At 45.3% G+C, this 21,722-nt stretch overlaps 1 long non-coding RNA gene across 2 annotated transcripts in view; it reads left to right on the top strand.

The window, feature by feature from the left end:
- LOC144827128 (uncharacterized) overlaps positions 1-4,647 on the top strand; it is a 647,768-nt gene extending 643,121 nt beyond the window's left edge. For both annotated transcript variants that reach the window (XR_013610035.1, XR_013610036.1), the window contains one exon: positions 3,595-4,647. This is a non-coding gene — a long non-coding RNA (uncharacterized LOC144827128). The remainder of the gene's footprint in view (positions 1-3,594) is intronic.
- Positions 4,648-21,722: the final 17,075 nt, after the last annotated feature.

Here is a 21,722-nt window from a genome sequence, read left to right as displayed (position 1 = left end):
TTTTGTGTCTGTCTGTATCCATTAGATGCGTGGTAGCTACCACTCTCACTTACGTGTCGACAGTTGAGGCCTGTTAAATCCATGTAAAAGCCGATATCCATAAGGAAACCCGATGCTGATGATGACATTTCGACCCTTAAAACCACCAACCCACAGGTCTCTTCAGGACAGCAGCATTTAGTAAATGATCTTGATCAAAATGCTGACACCTAACCTAGCTTTATACATGAACATTTGGAAATAATCCAACTGACCCACTGCACAGTTGATTGGAAATCTCAGCACGGTTGAAGGAATACCAACATCAACCTAGCACAGGCGACGCTGCGTCCAGTAGGGCGTGTTGTAATGGATGCAGGGTAATGACCTGCATGTTAAGTGACCTATTATAACTATATCGACTCTATGGAGCGAGCTTGTCCAACGTACGGCCCACCAATGTATTTTGTTTGGCCGGAGCAGACACTGTCCTTAAGGTTAGTGCTAGAACAGGTTAGGAAAAAGCCTTTGTCACTTAGAAGGATTGATACACTGATGGTGGTGGACAGATGTGGGCAGGGAGGCTCTGTTTGAAATATGGCAGCCCTGCTCTAGACTGAAGAAGGGAGCAGCAGAGGCGCACCAGAGATTTGCTCCTCTGAGAGGCTCATTCATGAGAGGGGCAGCAGTGGCAGACACATGGCTTGCACAGCAGAGTGGCACATAGCAGTGGCAAGGTCTCCATCCAGTCTTCATTAAAGTAAACTTCCTTATAAGACTAAGCTTTGAATGTTAAAACAAGTTCATGTAATACACATATTTCACAATGAATACATGCAAAGGAGCTGTATCCAGTTGATGTTTGTGGATTACTCCTCGGTTGTTCCTTTGTGGACTCTACGGAGCTTATTCTGTGGCTAGTTAAAGCCAGTGCGTTGCTTTTAATTGCTCCTTTTACACTCCGTATACGATTTTAGCCTGTCGATCTGTGTCCAGTCTATGTCTGAGGGTCACTCATCTGTCACTTCTGTTTTAATCATGTAGGACATTTTCCCCTAGTGACCAAATACTCAAATCTCACTTGCACGGTTAAATGTCGTTGGTCTGTATGTGATGATATTTGCCTAAACCTCCTACATGTGTTATTTTCCACATTAGTTACTCTTTCCTTTGCAGATTCTGCAGGTTTTCATTTAGCAGTGGCTTGCACGCGTTTCCATGACCTCAAGACCATGGCTGTCTGTAGCGTGTGCACTCCAGTGAGTTGTCCCACTGCCATTCTTGAATGGCCTCTACAGAGCATCTACCATGGCTTCCTGTAATCCGAGCATTCATGTGGGTCCATGCCTGTGGGTTAGTCCCCTGCCACTGCTGAACGGAATCTAGTGATCGCTTAAGATGGCTGGTTATAACAAGTACATTCCTTTGGGTCACTGCTCTACTGCTCTTTGTGGACTTCGTAGAGCCTTTACCTCAACTGCATGACTCCTTTTGGAGGATCAAGCCTAATATTTTATGTGGGTGGAACCTGTAGTACCTTCTCCAGTCGGGCATGCCCCTGCTTCCAGAGGGAAACGCCAACATTGCTAAAATCAAGCCAATTCACATCAAGTAGTTGTTTGTTACCTAACTTAGGAGCACTAGCACTAGATCTTTATTCTGCTGCTCAGACTACACAGGTTCTGCTTACTGTGTGTTACTAATATAACACAGATCTACTGAATACTCTTGTATTAAACGCACTGTTTGGTGTTGATTTTAAGGTGTTTCTAACGTAAAACAATCCCAACACACTTATCATTGGCTTCATGGTTTTTGGGATGGACAGTCTTATGTACGGATCATACGAGCTATACTCCTTTACCCTTGTCCTTTTTAAGTCTTGCCCACAAACAGCATATCGCTCACTTGCTAAAGACCCTTTGTCTAGTTTGCAATCGATAGAATGGGCTCTACATCAGCCGCTTGCTTATGATTGATTGGCTGCTAGTGTGTGCATACACTTGTCCTCGTGCTCAGTGGCCATCTTCGAATGGTTTTTGCCAAACTGTGAATACCTCATTGAAAAGTGGCTGCCTGTGCATGTATGTACATGATCAATGAAGCAACGTCGCATTCTTGGGAGTATTTTTTGTTACACTTTACCAGGAAGTAATAGAAAACGGCCACTTGTGCATTCGAAAATGGCTGCCTATGCATAGACACGCATTTACGGCCATCTTCAAAAGCTTTTGACAAAACACTCCAGCAAGCATCAAGAAAGCCAATATGTCTGTCCCCAAATAATAAAGACAATACCTCCTCACTTTTCTTGTTTCTGTTGATCCTGTTTTTCTCTGCAGTAAGCTCAACAATCATGTGAGCCCACTGATGGTGCTCCTGTTTACTAGACTGAGATCCAAGAGTTAGGATTTAAGGTCAAGGAAGCTTCAGAGTACACTCCTCTTTAAGAGAGTGTATTTTGCCCTCTCTACCCAGGCTAAAAGAGACTGATGTTGGTGGCACCATAATTAGAATGTGGGCATGGGCCATTTTTCCTGAATCCTTCTGAGGGAGTTGACTAATGGCCTAACCGGCAGAAACGTCCACTAAGTCTCCCTGACGTGGGCACCTTTACCTTTATGGGCGTGTATGTAGGGCTTATGTTCAAATCTGTGTATGCCTGTCGTTGAGTGTGAAGTCTGTGTTTAAGTGCCTTAAAAAGGTGACTTGCATTGTGCAAGGATGGCCAGGGTCTATTTCATCGTGGTAGCCTGCATATTCCATTTTCTTTCTTGCATGCTCCAAGACCGTTGTTCTTTTTAGTGTAGAAGATCCCAAGATGCCAGTGGTAAACACATCTAATTATCACTGTTGAAGCCCGTCAATCTCTGACTTCACAGGGACTCCAGGAAAAGGGTCTATCAGTAGATAGTTTGTATGTTTAAATCCTGCCCTCACTGTACAATTGATTAGTAGTAGCAACAACTTGTAAGACATCCTCTTCCATCATGACTGGGATTTTAGTCTGAACTCCTAAAAGGGAACATTCCCTTTCTTGTTCTCCTTCCTCAAGCATTTATGAATTGTCGGGTTTTGTGCCTGTTTCTAAAATTATTATATTCAATTGATATCTTAATTCCAAACCTGGTGTCCAACTTAGAACTGGCTGGGTAGGAACGAGAGAGCCTCCAATTTTTGAAAGAAGGGGTAAATTCTTTGTGGGAGGATTGTCGGCCAATCGACAATCCTCTTATGGAATTATCTCCAGCATCAGGCAGTTCCACCAGTAGATCTTCCAGCAGTGGAGAATCTTCCAAAGAAGGGTTCACCACTTCCCACACAAATGAGAATTTTACATTTCGAGCCAGCTCTAAATCAGGCCCTTCATATAAACATTATCTGAGTTCAAAAGCCATGGCACTGACAGAGTAAACTTAACAGTAGAGTGGTAGAGGGAGAGCCAGAGGCTGTGTTGAATAACCAATTTTTCAGTATTGAGGAGAATGTGTAAAATTTTTAGGACAGAGAGTAGATGTTTGCAAAGAGTTTTCCTGTCCTTGTGAAAAAGCTTGTCGGATGGTGACTGGATGTGCTCATGCTTCTTTGTCACATCTTTTGTTTCATCTCTTGCAGCTTCATCACCCTTGGAAACTGACTACCAGAACATGGATGCGGACAATAATGAACGTCATGGAGGAGCAGCTGAGGACTATGATGGTGCAGCCCCGCATGAGGTGCATGTCACACAATGAGGCAAATGGTTCTGCCTCAATACTTTAACCAACTACGAATGTCTGTTTGATTCTTGAGGCACATTTGCCATGTCTTTGTGTCTTCATGGAGTCCCTTTCTCGTGGGGCACACCTAATGGATACTTCCTTCTATTTGTATCTTAAATAAACAGTGACTTTGGTAAAGGTGTGGAGATGAGAAGAAGAAAACAAACAAACAAACAAACAAATAAACTAAACTATTCTTGCTACATGCCGAGACATGGACCCAGCACCCTCATTGGTTTTGGAAGAGATATCATCCTCACATAATATACTGGAACTCCAATGTATCGCAAAAATATTTCTTCCCAAAAACAGCCGTAGTTGATATTGTGCTGTGATCGACCCGGAATCTCCCTATGACGAAGTCACTAGAACAAAGTTGGACAAACTGGTTTTCACTACAGAACGACTATGGTTGATACAGCTTTTGAACACATCTAAGCGGACATGGACATGCAGACAGAACTGACATCTTCACGGAAAACATGCATGTCCTTCCAGGGTCAAACTGAAATTTCTTCTCGCACCTGTTTTAGTTTACATCTATATATCTAATTTGCATAACATTTCAAAACAATCTATTTATTCTTGCCTTAAATATGCCAGGATTGCATCTCCGTTTTTTACTATACTGATGACACAGTCCTGCTCATCTACAAGATGGGGCTCTAATGCGCCTTTCCTGCATTGACTATTGGGCCATGAAAATTGTTCAGATTTTATCACCCAAGATAACAAAGGTCGTGATATTTGTTAACTCTTGCTGCTCAAAACATACAGCATGAACATGGAAAGCGTATAATTCCACTCTACAAGTTGTAGTACTGGTATTTTGTTATTATACTGTTGGGAAGTCCTTGTCTTTCAACCAACAAATATGCTATTAAAATGGTAGCCCCTGGAATGAACAGAGCTAGCCGCTTGTATGGTATCAAAAACAATGGTCCAAGACTAATGATCATATATAAAACGAATTCACACTTACAATCAATATTTACATTTTTTTAAACCGCTAAACAGTCAGTTCATATAGTAAGACTCATGGTACTTTATTGTAGAAATATGCAACAACTGACAAAGGAGAATTTTGCAAAGATGGAGTTTATTGAATCACTCCCTCCTATGGCATCAATAATTTGTTGTTCATGACTTTTTAAATATTTTCAATTATCGGTACAAAATGAGCATAGTGTGTCCAGGAATGTGCAAAAAGGGTGCTTAAGTGATAAGAAGAGGTGATGTGAAAAGCATCAAACAGGTGACATAAGGAGAAATATTTACAATGATTTTTGTAAAAACTGGTCATACACTCCCAGTCATGAGGCACCTGGCCACCGAGCTTTTGTAATATCAATTCAACATCATTGATCTACAGTAGAAATAAATTCATTGCTTGGGAGAATACTGTCTATCGGGGGTGGTCCAGGCGCAGAATAAAAATGGGCGTTGACGTTTCGACCCTATCGGGGCGCAAGGGTGATTGAAGACCTCGGCCTGCGGGTCTTCTTCGGGACGGAAGGGGAGCCTGGGTATCGAAAATGTGGCTTGGTCACATATCCGTGTATCTTCATGCGGGCCAAGGTGGTCCCTGTGGTATTGTAATGATACAAACGGTCACTGGAGGACTGTACGTTCCTTCCTGATCAAGGTTTGATGAGTAGCGCTTGTGTGGGTCGTTTTTGGATTCGTTAGTCCCTCGGCCACAGTTGACCAGCTGTCTGGTTTGAAGGACCGGCGTCAATGGATCGCACGGGCCGGCAGTGAGGGACCACTTGTACGGCGGCTCATCATTTATGCGATTACATGGAGCTTTAAAACACCAAGGTTGTTCACGCCAAGATTTATCAGTGGCGTAGCTTGAGCTTCTGGATCCCGGGGCTATCCCTCAGATTGCCGCCCATGGCAGGTGGAGGGGGTGCTGGGTAAAAAGAACGGCAAGCAGTTAAGAGGTCCAAGAGACACGTGGTATAACCGCTAATAGTTACCTCGATCATGCAAGTTACATGCACATACATGACAAGGGCCAAAGCTACACAGTTGAATACACCGGCAGTACAAAGACATACAATTGATCGACGGAATGCAGAACAAATCAAAACATTCACCCCCAGTCCATGGATCTGGGTTAAATCCATCATTCTTTTGCTCACCATGCCACCCCAGTTTAGACTTGGTCATATGCAAATAAAGACTGATTTGCATATGGCTGAGCTCAAACTGGAATGGCATAGGGAGCAGAAAAACGAAGGATTTAGGCCCAGATCTCTGTACTGGGGTGCATGTATGACATTGTCCTGTATTCTGTCCATCAGTTGTTCTTTTTGCAATATTAATATAGAAGTACAGAGATATCAAGTTTGACTTGTTCGCAACCCCTAGCATATTTAACCAAAAATATGACCAGAGTCCTATATACGGTGGCAATGTTTTGGTCTGAATAGATGTTATTACACCTTAAACATATACCTCCTTGGGTGTAGATCCCAGCTATTCACTTATTTCACGTCTCAAATGCCAAACGCAGTTTCTCACTCTTGCTCTATATTATTTAAAGAACTAAAGTCGCTTCACTGTTGATGAATCTGTTCACTTCCGGTTCAACTCCACTTCTCCAGTATTCTAAAGTACCATAGGCAAAACGCCAGCCATCATAATAATTGCTATGATCCCAGTTTGGTAACAAGTAAAATGCAAAAATACCCATGTTTCCAGTAAATGTTAAGATAAATCAGTCTGTAAGGCAACTCGTGCTCATGTAAAGTGCTCTGATACGGATAGTTTGCGGTATATAAAACTACAACAAACAACAAAAGATAAAAGGCATTGCAGGCACAGACTAGGATGTACATCAGGAAGAGAGCGAAGACAGATAAAATAACACCAGCAACTCAAGTGCGTTTAAAGACCTCTTCCAGACTTGGTGTACTTCCTAGTAACAGAGGCTGATGCTTCACAGTGGGGCAGAAGCGAGAACAAAATGGCAAGAATCATGGCAGCAAATTTTCCTGCACCCAGTAGTTCTCAACTGTAGGGGTTTTGGGTCGAGGCAAAATGAAGACACCAATTTGCTGCGTCATTTTCCGTCGCCCAGATTCCGTGCAGGACTAATAGCTGTGGCAAACTGGATGCGTAGTAATTGCCTACAGCTAAATGCCAAGAAAACCGAGGTCCTGATCCTAGGGAAGCACGCGGAACTTTGGGGAGATCAGTGGTGGCCTCCAGAGCTGGGGGTGTCCCCCGTCCCAGCGGCCGAAGTTAAGAACTTGGGGGTCTGGCTGGATCCTAACCTTTCTTTTACCAGCCATACAAAGAAGATCGCAGCCACCTGTTATGGTATTCTGCGAGGACTGCGACCAGTCCTCAAATTCTTCGACCCTCCTACTCGGCAACTGGTGGTCCAGGCCTCCATCCTCTCTCGGCTGGACTACGGGAGTGCTCTGCTGCTTGGAGTAAATCAGGCTGAGGCTACTAGGCTACAGAGGGTGCAAAATGCTGCTGCGCGGGCCATTGTTGGCCTCCCGAAACGTTGTTCTGTCTCTGCAGTCCTGACATCCCTTCACGGGCTACCAGTCAGCCAGAGAATCAAATTTAAGGCTCTCTGTCTGACATTTAAGATCCTGAAACTCTATTCGCCTCCTGCCCTTGTGGGCCTTGTCTCTTTCTATGTCCCCACGCGGTCTCTCAGGTCGGAATCTCTTTTTCTGGCAATTAAACCTAGGTTCAGACTGAGCAGGATGGGAGGTCGCTCCTTTTGTGTTCTGGCAGCTGGACTATGGAACTCCCTCCCTGTCCATATTCGTGCCCTAAATAGCCTGACTCTCTTTAGACGCGCTATAAAAACCCACCTGTTTGCCTCCGCTGACTGATTCTCTTTCTTTTCAGCATCGATTTGTTGTGTTGTGGTACTTGATCAGGCGCCAGGACGCCCCTTCGCTGGGGCAGCTGTGCGCCCAATAAAAGTTATTAACATAACATAACATAACATTAGGAGTCTACACCAGACAAACCGCATGACTACTGCAGAATGCTCTTACTAAAAACACCCTCATGGAGGAAAGACTAAAGAAAGGATGTCACCCGATCTATTGACCAAAGAGAAATAAATGTACATAACAAGTCAAGCAATTCTGAAGACACTAAGTCCTAGGCTTTCAGGTGGAGGAGTAACATTACAACATGTATTTTACACACAAAACGTAAAGATTACAAGGAACATCTTTAAATCAAAAGTGGTGAAAACAAATGCAGTGAATTCATTTAATAAAGCCCACGACTGAAATCGGGGACTACTAGACAAGTTCATCATCCAATATATTGCAAGTTTACATTTGTTATACACTGGTCTCCCATTTCCAGCTTATTTTCTCTGTTTCCCCACCACTGAGCCAACTCTAGCTGAACATTCCTTGCACGTTTCTGATGCACAGAGAGCTCTGAGGTCCTAACGAGCAAAGACCTAGGCATTTCAATAGTCAAAGTCATGCCTCACAACTTGTAGTTACAATGGTTAAAAAAACATTCTGTCACTTATACAAAAGGAAGGGATGCACTCACCATTTTTGCCAAGACATCATACAAGATCCAAGAGAACCAATACAGATGAGGGGGTGAACAGAGTGAGGGGGAATTAGCTGGGAGAGAGTAAAGAATAAGAAGTCTTGAGGGTTCAAATTGCCCAGCAGTCCCCTGCCGAGACTCCACGTGGTAAAAGTGCGCGTGGTGGTGGCGCGCGTCACTGCTGCATTTCAGCACCACTACGCAGGGACTGGATAAAAACGATGCCCAGGGCCGTCATTCGTAGCGCTTTCCCGTGCTACAAGATTGACGGCCCTGGGAACCACATAGGCGGTACGCTGCGCAACGCACCACCACCACTTGCTACGCGGTGCGTGCGTGCACTGCAGCCGGTGGCTGCGCTTTCACTAACCTAACTGCACTTCTCGTGTGCAGACAGTGCTCCGACCTCAGCACAGCCGCATGTGTGGGGAGGTATCAATGTCCCCAATTAAATCATAAACGTGCCCGCCATGTGCCACCAGGGTCGCCACAGCGCCACCAAAATAGGGCCGCCTGGGGTGGACCCCACCTCCCCAGCTACACCCCTGAGATTTATACTGCCCCTCATTGTTCCTAGACAGTGCAACCAACCTAGGTTAAGTTGAGGCTGAGAGGAGGAGAAGAGCTGGCTCATTGAGGGCGCATCAATGGAGTCCAATCCACACAAGCAAATAATTAAATTAGAGATCATTTTTAAAAATATCTCTTTATAAGGTTTTCTCAATTCCATATCCATCAATATGCACATGCTCAAGTAGCAAAGTATCATTATTTCATCATGCACAGTCGTGTCCAACATATTGTGCTTGCAAGGCTTTGTATGAGAGATCAGAGCAAACTACTGTATAAAGCATAGGGTTAGCTCTGCAGAGACTGCTGCCATTTGAGGGGGGATAGAGGAAGAGGAACTTAAACAATCATGTAACCTTTTACTTAAGGACCTCACTTTTGTACTCCCTGGGACTGCAGAGTGAATTGACCTGCGTCCGAAGCCATGGCAGGCTCCCATTCATTGGATTCTCTGCTAAAGCCCTACCTGTCACCCACCCATAGTTCCCAGCATTTCCCAGAGAAAGCCCCCAGTCATCTCCCCCTGTCCCCAACTCTCGACCGACGGCACCACCAGTAGCCCCCCCCCCCCCCCCCTAAAGAAGAATATTAGAATCTGCCTACACCTTAATGACGGTTGGTCATCGTCGTTAATCTGTCTTTGCTTTCAGGTGTACTATATAAGTGTCCCTAACTGTATGGTTCTGAATCAAACTTGGAGTGCTCACATAAATGTGGGGGTAACAAATTAGCTTTTTTCTTATTGAATAGATAACTAAATTCTTCATTACAAGAAGACAGGGAAAGAGCACAGCCAATACCTGGTGATGTATCATTTTCTACAAGCACTTTAGAAGGATTACTCACTCTCCAGATTAACATTTAGCCAAGCAACTAACCTGTCCATAATAGAAATTGTCATTTGTTTGCAGCTCAATCTTTACAAGGGTTATATAACGTCATTCAAGGCATCCCCAAGACTATTTTGAAATGAAGAGCATCGTTCACAGCAAAGCAATTTTGTCATGAGTGTTTCTAAAACAGACTTCAAAAGAAATCTTGTGTGTATGAAACCATACTAGACCGGAGGACAGAACAGAGCCATTCATTGCCTTGACCTCCTCGGGAATCATTTTCTTAATTACAAGGATTTGCAATAAATGCCCTAATTTATTATCAGTATATTTCCCTGAAGTGCCTGAATCTAAAAGCTCCTTAACCACCTCCTCCTGACCTTCTGACAAAATGTTTTCTTGGGGGCTATCATATGAGACTGAGCTCAGTGCATGGTGCTTACTAGCAACTGACACCTCTTTTCATTGTCGGGGAATCTACTTTTCCTTTGTTTGCTGGCTGTCAGTCGGTGATGTTGCCGATGCTTGAGTCTTAAATGAGGTAGATCTACTTCTACAGTTTGTGTAAGGATAGCTGTTCTGCTCTAAGGATAGCTCATGTGGTTCCTTTGTAGTTCTGTCCTATGTGAAAACTAGTAACAGTCTATTAGAAAAAGAGCAAGAAATGTCTGACCATCGAAAACTCCAGTACACATACATTTGTTTGGTGGGCCGTCCATCCACTGATGTCCTGGAGAAACCAACTAAGAGAAGACGGTGAGCTGCATTTAAAAATGTCTACGAATGATGTGCAGAGTGACATCCACTGAGGCAGGTTTCAACAGCCTAGCAGGTACCAGCCTAGGGAAAAATGTCAATCAAAGCAATTTCACCAAGCCTTCCCGATAGTGTGATCCTCAAAATGTACCCACAATACGCAAAATGTACTCTCAAAGTGGGGGTAAATTTCAAGTGTTCCTAAATGTTGTGCTGTTTTATGAAAGATAGTTAAGGTTTACATGGTGGTTTATCATGGAGGCTCCAACTCCTAAGATTGGGAGGCTCGTCCATCACCATTATTTGCAGAGGTCCTGTTTTTTTTGGCAGATGTCCTGTTACTGTCCACCCTGAACCTTGCCTTTAATACTCGACTTACAGCGTTTAATGACTGTACCGTCAAAGGTCATATGTGATATCTTGAGTAACGCATATAAGACTACCACCACCACTTCTTTGAAATCACAAGCTCTCATTAAATGGTAAACCATAAAATATGTTGATGTCAATGAAATGAAGGACCAGTTGGGCAATAACCGCCCTCAGGAAAGTATAAATAAAGAAAAATATGTGAATTAAACAAACGTCTGATAAATTGTCATTTCTTTGTGTTCTATTCAGTGCATCCTGTTTTTGTGCTGATAAACGTTGTAGTTGAAGTCCTAGATAAGTGAGGCAGAAAACAGAAAGAAGCACAAAGAGTTCATAAGTACCATGCAGAACCTGGAGGCGGTCAATGGCAAATATCCAACAATGTAATACATCCAAGGACTACATACATATATTTTAAATAATTGCTTTAAATTATAGATGCCTTTAAACGTCAGCCCAGCACACGGTTTTAGCAATGTGAGAGCAAGATGTGTTACTTCCCTGTGATGTATATTTTAAACATATGTGAGCAGCGAAATTCTTAGAATTGCAGCTTAACCCACAATCCCATATACGTATTCAACACACACACGCTGAGAAACATCAAGGGCCCCGACACCGGTTTATCTTTCCTCAGGAAACCAGAAATAGTAGTGGAAGGAAGTTGAAGTGTGACGAGAGGGGGCCTGCAAATAGCAAAGTGGCTTGAAGAAATTAAAATGTGACAGTGGGCCTTACAAGCTGCAAGTCAGAGAGGTTCAACAGCTGTCCTGGCGCCCACTGCTGTCCGGTACCGAGTACCTGCACTTTTTGAATATGCTAGGGAGAGTACTGGCGCTTTTCAGCTCTGCTGCAATACGTTTAATAGGAGTGTACTGGCGCTTCTCAGTAGCAAATAGGAACTAAGAATAGAGAGTACCATCACTTCGGTATTCCCATTTAAAGTACTGCATACAGAGGTTATGCACATTTGTGGCCATTGCTTGCAGCAACAGCAAGGCTTAAGTGTGCCACGTGTTCCAGCAGTAGATTCAGGCCTTGATTTTCAGACCCAGAGCACCTTGTTGCAGTAGTATCAGTACTTTTAAGTGAAGTGGGTCCCTCTGGATCTCAGCCCCAGTGGTAAATAAATATGAACATTGAAACGGGTCCCTGTCAAGCGCTATATTCAAATCCTCAATGTTTCTGGCAAAAACACTGATCGATTTCTGAAGAATGAATGCAAAAAACATTAGGGTAATCCATGTCAGCTGTTTAGTTCCTGTTTGCATTTCATATGTTTTACTGAATCTTGCATTACCTATGAGTGTTGGCTATTTCCAAGATGTTGTGTTTCTGTATTTTGTTTTTACGTGTAGTATATTTTTGAGATGACAGGACACCGCTTGTATAAATTAAGAGGTTTATTTAGCTCCATGCATGACCCCTGGCATGTCGTTGCTCCTCAACAACTGCTTGCTTAATCTTCCAGGAACCCACAATCTAGATTCCAGAGGTGGAAGCATCCAGTTGCCTGGAGACAACCGAGTCACCCAGGGCCGGACTGGGAACAACAACCGGCCCTGGCAAAGTGCTCGGCCGCCCCCCCTCCCCTCTCGGGGTGGTTGGAGGTGCCGCCGAGCTCTTTGCAGGTGCCGGTTTTCAGCCGATTTTGGTACAGGGCTGATTTTGCAGTTAAGCTGCAAAAAGCTGCCCGGTAACAAAAACGGCCCCCAGGGGCCCAAAAGCGGCCCCCACCCATGCGGCCCACCGGGGATTGCCGGGTGCCCGCTATGGCCAGTCCGGCCCTGGAGTCACTTCCGGGGGCTTATAGTGGGCCACGCTTGAGAGTTGAGGCTGAAGACAGTATGAGTTCTGACAGTGCCTATCAGTGGGTCAAAAAGGTGTTCAGGATATATAATCATCCAATTCTTGGCCTTTCTGCAGAGCGCACAGAGAAGTGGTCGCGCATTACAGTTGAGATACTGTGCAAATGTATGTGAACGATGCACACTACTGTCCAAGTATTGACAAGGCAAAAATAAAAGAAATGCAGTGCTTACATACGAGTGTGGGTGTTTGGGGGTAGTGGGGTGAAGGAGATGCGAGGAAGTGCATTCAAGGTGGATTGAAGAGGGTGCTGAAAAGGAAAGCGATGAGGTTTAAGATATGCAAATAGATGAGATGTGTAGACAAGAGGGCAGTACATGTCCAACATAGAGTTGAACATAATGGGAGTGTTTGAGACACTCAGAAGACCCCTTCCACCGGCCTCAATAGTGTTTAATTCACAGTCTCACAATTTCAGAATTGAATTTTTTTAAATTTTAATTATGAACAAAATTATTGTTGCTACTCTTATTTTAAAGAACGAAGAACCACTGATAAAGCCAAACGTCATGACTAGTTTTAGTTTTATGTCAGTTGTATTCTATATACAATAACAAAAGCTCAGAGAGTAAGCAAAATACTGGCTGGGTGGCGGACTATGGGAATCACATACATTTAGTCTACATGTTTAAGCTACGCCCTGAATTACATATCACTCACCCAATATAGATCATGCCCCTCGCCCACCCTCTCTTTGCACCCCACTGAAAGCTCTGGGTAGTACTGCCCTCAGAATGACCAATACTGGAGAGAGCAGATTTTACTGAGTTCTTTATTATAGCATCAGTCTGAGTTCTGCACCTCAAAATGTGGTAATAATAGTGCTCACTTCCTTCCTTTACGATGTTCAAATCTTAGAATCTTTCCAGCTATTGCCTTCATATATTTATTTCTCTTGTGCATACTATACAGGGGAAATCCACAAGTGCTGTAGTTAACCCAAAACGATGTCTCATTATTCGGGCATAAACTCAGTGCATCCTCCCCAGCGTTCCAAGTCCCTGCTGCTGAGCCAGTGAGTGAGGTCATTGGATGGTTGGAATGTTGGGAGTGTTTGTGATTGGATGAGTGGGCAGTTTGATTGAGAAGGGCCGAGCAGCAGGTTGCTGCTCTTGGTGGGGCTTTAAATGATTTACCTATAACCTAATCTAAACCTAATTCTTGTGTAACCTAGAAGACTGCATCCTTGATTGTAACAAACTCCGCCTTCCACCCAATTCTTAAGGGGACTGAAAATAGTGTAGTTGTGAATGAGCTAAGATGGTAATCATGTGTTAGGGGAAGGAAGCAGTATAGCTGCAGTTATACAGAGACAATTAGCTGTATGGACAGGGCACTGACTTGAAGTGCAATGTAACCAGCCAAACATCTTTGAAAGATTTAACTTGAATGAAATTTGGTGCCATTTTTTTCTGCTTCCGTCTATTCCGCAGAGTGGCAGATACCAGAGCAAGTGTGAGATGCTATCTCTGGTGTCAAGATAAGATGCACAATTTCAGGCAGTTGTTGAATATAACTTTTGCAAAGTAAAAGAAACAAAGATAGGGCATGAGTTTTTTTAATTGTTCCCTGGTGTAAGTGATTTTGTTTTCAAATTGTTTACTTTGTGAACTTTGTGCCAGGCTGACATTCCCCTTTATAAGACAGTTGAAGAAACGTTTTTTTTTTTTTTTGTTTTTTTTTTTTTTAAGAATGTCACTTTGTAGCGCAGAACTGATTCTCTGTAATATAAACCATTGTGTTAACATTGTACATTCATGACTCCCTTAATTATAGGCACTAGGTGGAAAACAGAGTTCAAAAATGTTGTTTTAACTTGGGGCCGCATCAAGACCCCCTTCTGAGTGCTGTGCAGATACAGACATGGTGCATGCATTATTTTTTCCTGAAATGGCACTGTCTACATTGCATACAGTACGGCCATGATTATGAGTTTGGCAGAGCAGAATTATCAAGTGGAATTCACTTCACTAATTCCTGGTGAGCCAATGTTCCTGCACCCAGGTTTCCTTTATGTTGGTAAAACAGACCTAATTTTAGTGGTCAGTAATTCCACTTAGAAAAATCACATGAGGGTTTGGCTCCAGCTGCAACCAAGTCTCCTTTTCCATTTTGTTTCTTGCAGGAAGGAGCATACAGGTCCCTGTGCCAGCTCCCCTCGCTGCTCATTACTCTGAGTCAGTCGTTTTGCCTCTGCCCTTTATTATTGTTACATGCGCCTGTTTTGTGCCTGTTATTCTGTCACCTTGCATCTGGTTCTGTGCCTTTTGTGCTTTCTCCCCCCCAACATTCGGTGATCTGTGCTTGATTAATAATCCTGTGCCTTGTAGTTTGTCACTTGTGCTGATACTTTTCTCACTGTTAAATTGATATTGTGCCAGGTATTTTGTCTTTTTGTGCTGTTCTGTGCCTTTTGTGCTTACTCTCCTCTGCAAGCCGGCTCTCTGTGCCACTCGCTATTCCACCGTTTCTGCCCCCCCAGGGCCCCTCCCAGGATATACTTAATACTTAATGGAGGCCGCAGTGTAGCGGCATGAAGCGGGCACGGTGCTGATCGCTCGTCACCCGCAGCTACAACGACGCCAAGTTCATTGCCTCAGACTCCAGAGCCCACAAAATGCTGCTGCACCTCTCACCTCTCAACAGTGGGACCTTTTGCATGCTGCCACTACCTCCTCTCCTGCAACACCAGAGTACCCACACATGCAACCGCTGCTACCATGATATCCACAACTACGCTTAGACAACTCCACTGCCTCCTGCTCAACGCCAAAACTCTCTGAAAACATGCTACCGAGATCTGGAACACCATCACCTGCCTCATACCTGACATTTCCATGCCACAAGATAGCACACCAGGACCGCATCAACAAACACGAAGGTGGGATCGCCATCATCGACAAATAATCCATCTACTGCCCCACCGCCACGGACAATACCAGCCCTATCATGGAGTACCTCAACTCCCAACTCAGAATAGACTGCAAAACCACCATCAGAGGCACCCTCACCTACAGATCTCCAGGACCACGCCCTGGCTTCTGCGACACCACCCCCGAATTCATCGCTCCTCAAGCCATCGACACCGAACACTAAATCTTCTTCGGAGACTTAACTTTCACATCAACGACGCCGAGACAGCCAATCATCTCGAAAGCATGAACAACATCGGCCTCATCCAGCTAGTCACTGACCCCGCACACATTGCAGGGCACACGCTGGACCCTATCTTCACAGCCAGCAACAGAGTCCATTACATCCATGTCACCGAGCTCACCTGGATGGACTACTCAATCATCCACTTCACCTTCACCGCAAGCCCCAGAGCCACCCACATAGCACCCAGCACCTCACACCACAGCTGGAGCAAAGTATCCGAAAGCCAATGGACCGATGCCCTCAATACCTTCCACCCCAAAACCACTGCCAACCTATAGCAGGCTGCCAAAATCTCCATCATATGGATCTGCGCCGACAGAGTTGCCCTCATCAAACTCAAAAGATCTCCCAAACATACCAGTTGGTACACCCCAGAACTGAGAACCACGAAAAACAACTGCAAGCATCTTAAAAAGGAAATGGCGCACCAGCAAGGAGCCTAATGGCCGGACCCCCTTCAAAACATTGCTCGACCAGTACTATCTACTCCTGAAAGCGACGAGAAGAAACGCCCTAGCTGACTGCATCAAAGACAGCTGCAACCACAGCAAAGAACTCTTCTGCATCCTCAAGGAGTTCTCCAACCCCATAGCGACTGAAAACATCATCACCCGACCCAAGACCTCTGCGCCACTCTGGCGGGCTTCTTCCAGGACAAGATCTATACCATCTACAAAAACTTTGAACCCCAACCTGCCGACGATGACATCCTCAGCCTCCTCGCTCCCACAGTCACAATATCCGACCACTGGATCCCAGCTTGGTACCAGCTCACCGTGCAGAGCACCACTGACATCATGCACTCTGTCCACTCGGAACACCCATGGACTCCTGTCCCCGCCACATTTTCAGCCTCGGCAAGAGGAAAATCAGCAACAAGCTCAGTCATCTCATCTTCAACACATCTATCACCTCAGCTACCTTCCCAGGCGAATGGAAACATCCTGAAGTCAAACCCCTCCTCATGAAACAGTCCGCCGACCTTAACGAGCCAAAGAACTACAGGCACATCTTACTGCTTCGATTTCCTGTCAAAGTACTCAAAGGCCACTAACCATCAACTCACAGAATACCTTGAGAACAACGATCTTCTGTATGCATCCCAATCTGGATTGTGTATGAACCACAGTACCCAAACCGCCCTGATTGACGTTACTTATGACATCCGAACCCTCCTAGACTGGGGAGAAGAAGCTGTCCTGATCCTTTTCGACCTTTCAGCTGCCTTCGATACTATGTTCCACCACACACTGATGAAGAGGCTGCTTCAGATGAGAATACAAGCGGACTCCCTCAAATGGATTGCATCCCTCCTCACCAGAAGCACGCAGAGAATCTGCCCTCCTCCATTCACCTTGGAGCCAAAGAACATCATCTTCAGCGTTCCTTAAGATTCATCCCTCAGCATTACTCTGTTCGAACCTACATGGCCCCCCTGGCCAACATCATCAGAAACCAGGGACTGAACAATATCTCCTAAGCAGACGACACCCAGCTCATCCTCTCTTTATCCAAAGACCCATCCACCACGAGGGCTAAATTCCACCTGGGCATGACCAGCGTCGCCGACTCGATGCAAAACTGCCTCAAGCTCTTTTTGAACAACACCTACCTGCAGAACAACTCCTGTCCCCCCGTACCCACACCCCCTCCACCCCTAATGGACCCCATCCGGAACTTCAACATCATCCTGGCAGCAAACCTACCATGAAGAGCCAGATCAAGACAGTCTCTTCCACGTGCATCCTCACTCTGCGCATGCTCCGTGAGAACTTCAAATGGCTCCCAATCTCTCCCAGATGCACCGTCCTGCAAGCCCTCCTCACCAGCCGTTTGGACTACGCCAAACCACTCTATGCACGAATTGCCGCACACTTCCTGGTGAGATTGCAGACTATTCAGTACTCAGCGGCCAGACTCATCCCCGACTTCCCCAGATGGACCCACATCACCCCTCATCAGAAGAAACTTCACTGGCTCTCCATCTACAAGAGATGTGAATTCAAGATTAAAACCCACACCTACAAAGCCCTGCACAACCAAGGACCAGCATACACCATACACCACCCGAGCTTCCACCAACCCTCCAGACTCCTGCAGTCCCCCTCTCTCTTCCTCGCTCACACCCCCACCCGCATCCTCTGAAGCAACAGTGACCGAAGCAGCAGTGGAGGATGCTCCTTCTCCTACCTCAAACAACCTCCATCAGGAATTCAGAAGGGAGCTCAAGACCTGTTATTCAACTGATTCCACCTGAGCCATTTGAGATCCATCAGCACTTGGATATCCTCGCCGGTGATCAGCTGTGCTTTATAAATCCTGTTTGATTGATTGATTGACAATGCCCCACCTGTCAGACCTTACCCTCTGCTTCCCTCCCCTACTCACCACTTCCCACTCACCCCACCCAGCATACCTTTACCACCAAACCATGTGTTAAATTATTTAAACCAAATTCAGTGTGAGTTTATGGTCTTTAAATCCAGTACCACAAATTGATTCCACTTCTGTAGGGTTTAACTCTAAATTGCATTGGTACTGGCGGGATGTTACCATACAGTACCATTATTTTCGTGCTTGGATTTACCACCTTGACAGTACAGCAATGCAACTCATGATCAACCCCTGACTCATAATTTGCAATTAAATGCACGAGGCTGCACACAAAGCTGGAAAACAAAGAGCCCTAATTGCTGTTCTGTGTTTGCAAAAATGATATGAACTCTAAATTTACATATGATGCAGTGAATGAGGCCGAAAGAATGGGTGGGTAAGATGGGTCGGGAAGGGGTCTCCAACCTTTCTGTTATAAGAGCTACTTACGATCATTAAAGAGGATCCCGAGCAACTCATATCATTAGTGTTGTAATAATGGCCACATCAGGCTAGATTACATTAGTGGCCACCCCATGTACAATTCCCTGCAGTGATCAGCTCAGTGCTTCAGGCAGAATTACCAACAGCAATGCATTAAAAGGCTCTGTCAATTTAGAATGCCCTCACATGGGTTATTACATAACATCCATAGCATAAATGTCACTCCCACCATGGTAATATTTGCATAAATAAATAAATGAACCTCTCTAACGCCACATGATGCATCATTCAAATATCAGCTTTAAATATGTTTTGGAAATCAAACATTAGTTTATCAGTTCTAAAAATACACATTATTATCTTGAATACACACATCAATTTTGGTATACTTAGATTAATTCAATCAAGAAAAAGCATCTAATTTAGTAGGCTTGAATGGATACAGGAGAGTCATTTCAAGGTAGCTGGAGAGCTACCAGTAGCTTACGAGCTACTCGTTGGAGAAGCCTGATGACACTCCTCGATAGCTTGCCCTCTTGAACAGAGTGCCCCCGGGAGACAGGGCTCCTCCCCCACACACAGAGGCATTCTGTTGATCACAGCCCCGTGCCTCCAGGGGAAGGCAGAGATCTTGTGCCTTTTATCAGACCGCGTGCTGTGTAAATATGCAGCTTGCAAAGCTTTTTTAGGGTCCCATACACTATGGATTTTTCCATGAAGTCCAGAGAGGTCTCTATTTGTGGGAAAATCTGTGGAAAGCTAAGCATCCTTGTGTCAGGAGTAAAACATGTATGCTGACTTCGCATGCATGATAAGTCTAATCATCTACTAGTAAGTAAGGCTGTGCAGCTGTGGGGGTTTCACGTATAACTAGACAGGACCCTAAGTCATAATGCAAATGCAGAAAAGCCTGTCCGGTGGTCACACCCCAACAGGAAAATAATTCTTCTTGATTTCTACTATCTCAAAACCAATAAAATGATGAACCATCATGCATTGACGCTGGCATTTGGAGTCTTTATTCTAAGAATTATTGTATAAACTGCAGAAGCTGTCCCTTAATTGACAATTAAGTCCAAAACATAAAGGCAGTGCACAAAGCATGTCTGAATGAATCATGACGTGTTATAAAAGTATGAGTTAGGCTGGGGCTCTGCTGGTGATGGTGCTGTTTTGAGATTTTAGCCTTGAGTCACAATAGTATATTGCAGTTACAACAGTGGGAAATCCAGGAGAAGGGCAGGTTTTCTAACCAGTGTAAACTTCGAGTTATGGGGACAGAGGGTCACTGCTCTGCTTAGGTCAAGTGATTCCTAAAGCCCCATCTGTTTGTGGGTGTTCATAAGCATTTTGCTGGTAGTCTTCTGCCCTAGAAGAACATACTAAACGAATTGTTAATGGAAATACTAGGTGCCTTTCCATGGAATGAAAAAGAACACAGACATATTCGAACAGGAGGAGGGGTTCCTCAGCTTCGAATTTTTTTTTCAGTGTGTAGATACAAAAAAAGTTACCTGTTCAAATGCACATTTCAACATGATGTAGGTATGGTCAAAACTATAATGGTGTACTGTGTATACGTAAATCTGAAAGAAACACATAGTGATAGATTCCTTCCATTAGAATTACCCCCAGGCGCCGGACTGGATCCGGAAAGTTTTCATCGGCAGTACCCCTGCCCGTCGGTAGGTGGCGTTGTGTGGCTCCGCGTCCGTCGTTGGCGTCGTGGTCGCCGAGATGACGTCACAGGCGCTACTTAGATGCCGCACCAGCAAGCGCAGATCTGGGAAGAGCAGGAACCCCTAGTCAATTTTTGATTGACTTTTCGACGCTTTTTGTCTCCAATTTTTCATCGAGTCTTTGACTCCTAAGGTGCAGTTAGGATGCCCGGTTTTAAGTCCTGCGAGAACTGTCACCGTTTGATGTTGGTGACGGACCCACACCGAGTGTGTCTTTTCTGCCTGGGGCGCGACCACGACCCCAAGTCGTGCCCTTGCTGCCGGGCCATGGGGCCGAAAACTTTGTGGGAGCGGTCCCGAAAGTTGCTGGAAACCCGGCAGTCAGCTCAGCGCCGTTCGAGGTCCAGGTCCCGTGGGAGGTCGAGGGACCGTGCGCGGAGTCATCACCATGGGTCTTCGGGATCAAAGTCTTCGCAGTCAGGGTCAGGTAAGGCGAAGCACAAGAAGTTGAAGAAACAACATCGTTCCCCAACTTCCCCCCGCCAGTTGCGCGACGCGGCGGAGGGTGCGGGTGGTGCCTCCCCCACGGCTCCGGCTGAACCTATGCAGTCGCCGCTGGCCTACCCACCTTTTCCGGGTTCGTCGGCGACTCCGGCCCAGAAACAGGAATTCCTGTCGGCTATGGCTCGCCTCTTTGGGCCATCGGGTACTGCCGGTGCGCCTTCGGGCCCCGTGGTCCCGAGTGGGGGTCCTTTCCTTTCACCGCCATTCGTTCCGGCCCCGGCGCCGCCGGACCCCCCTGGATCCTTTTTTTTTTTTATAGACATTTATAGAGCGCATGATACGCCATCACTGCGTGTCCCCGCGCTAAAAGATAGAGGAAAGGAGCTCGCCAGGGGAGAGGACAGTACGAGGCAGAGAACATTAAAGTGAAACTATGAAGAGAACAGATGAGTTTTAAGTTGGCGTCGGAAAATAATTTCCGAAGGCTCCAGGCGGAGACTGATGGGAAGTTTGTTCCATCCTATGGCAACCGCCACTCTAAAGGACCGACCTCCCATTTTTTCTCTCCTATAGCGGTGGGTCACAAGCGTGCCCATGCCGCCTGATCTAAGCGATCTGCGTGGTTGATACCAAGTAACTAGATCTGTCAGATAACCGGGAGCTTTATGCCAAAGGATCCGATGACATATTAGAAGGGCTTTATACATTATTCTTTTTTCCACTGGAAGCCAGTGGAGGGCCTCCAGGGCGGTTCTAGAGTTGGCTCTTCTTGGGAGTCTAAGCACTAGGCGGGCTGCTGCATTTTGTAGTATCTGGAGTCGTCCTATGCTTTTACTCGAAGCTCCCAGGAAGAGGACATTCCCATAGTC

Source organism: Lissotriton helveticus, chromosome 4_1 (genome assembly GCF_964261635.1).
Source record: "Lissotriton helveticus chromosome 4_1, aLisHel1.1, whole genome shotgun sequence".
Lineage (NCBI taxonomy): Eukaryota > Metazoa > Chordata > Amphibia > Caudata > Salamandridae > Lissotriton > Lissotriton helveticus.
The sequence above is the reverse complement of the archived record's forward strand: the minus strand, read 5'-3'. Positions and strand labels throughout refer to the sequence as shown.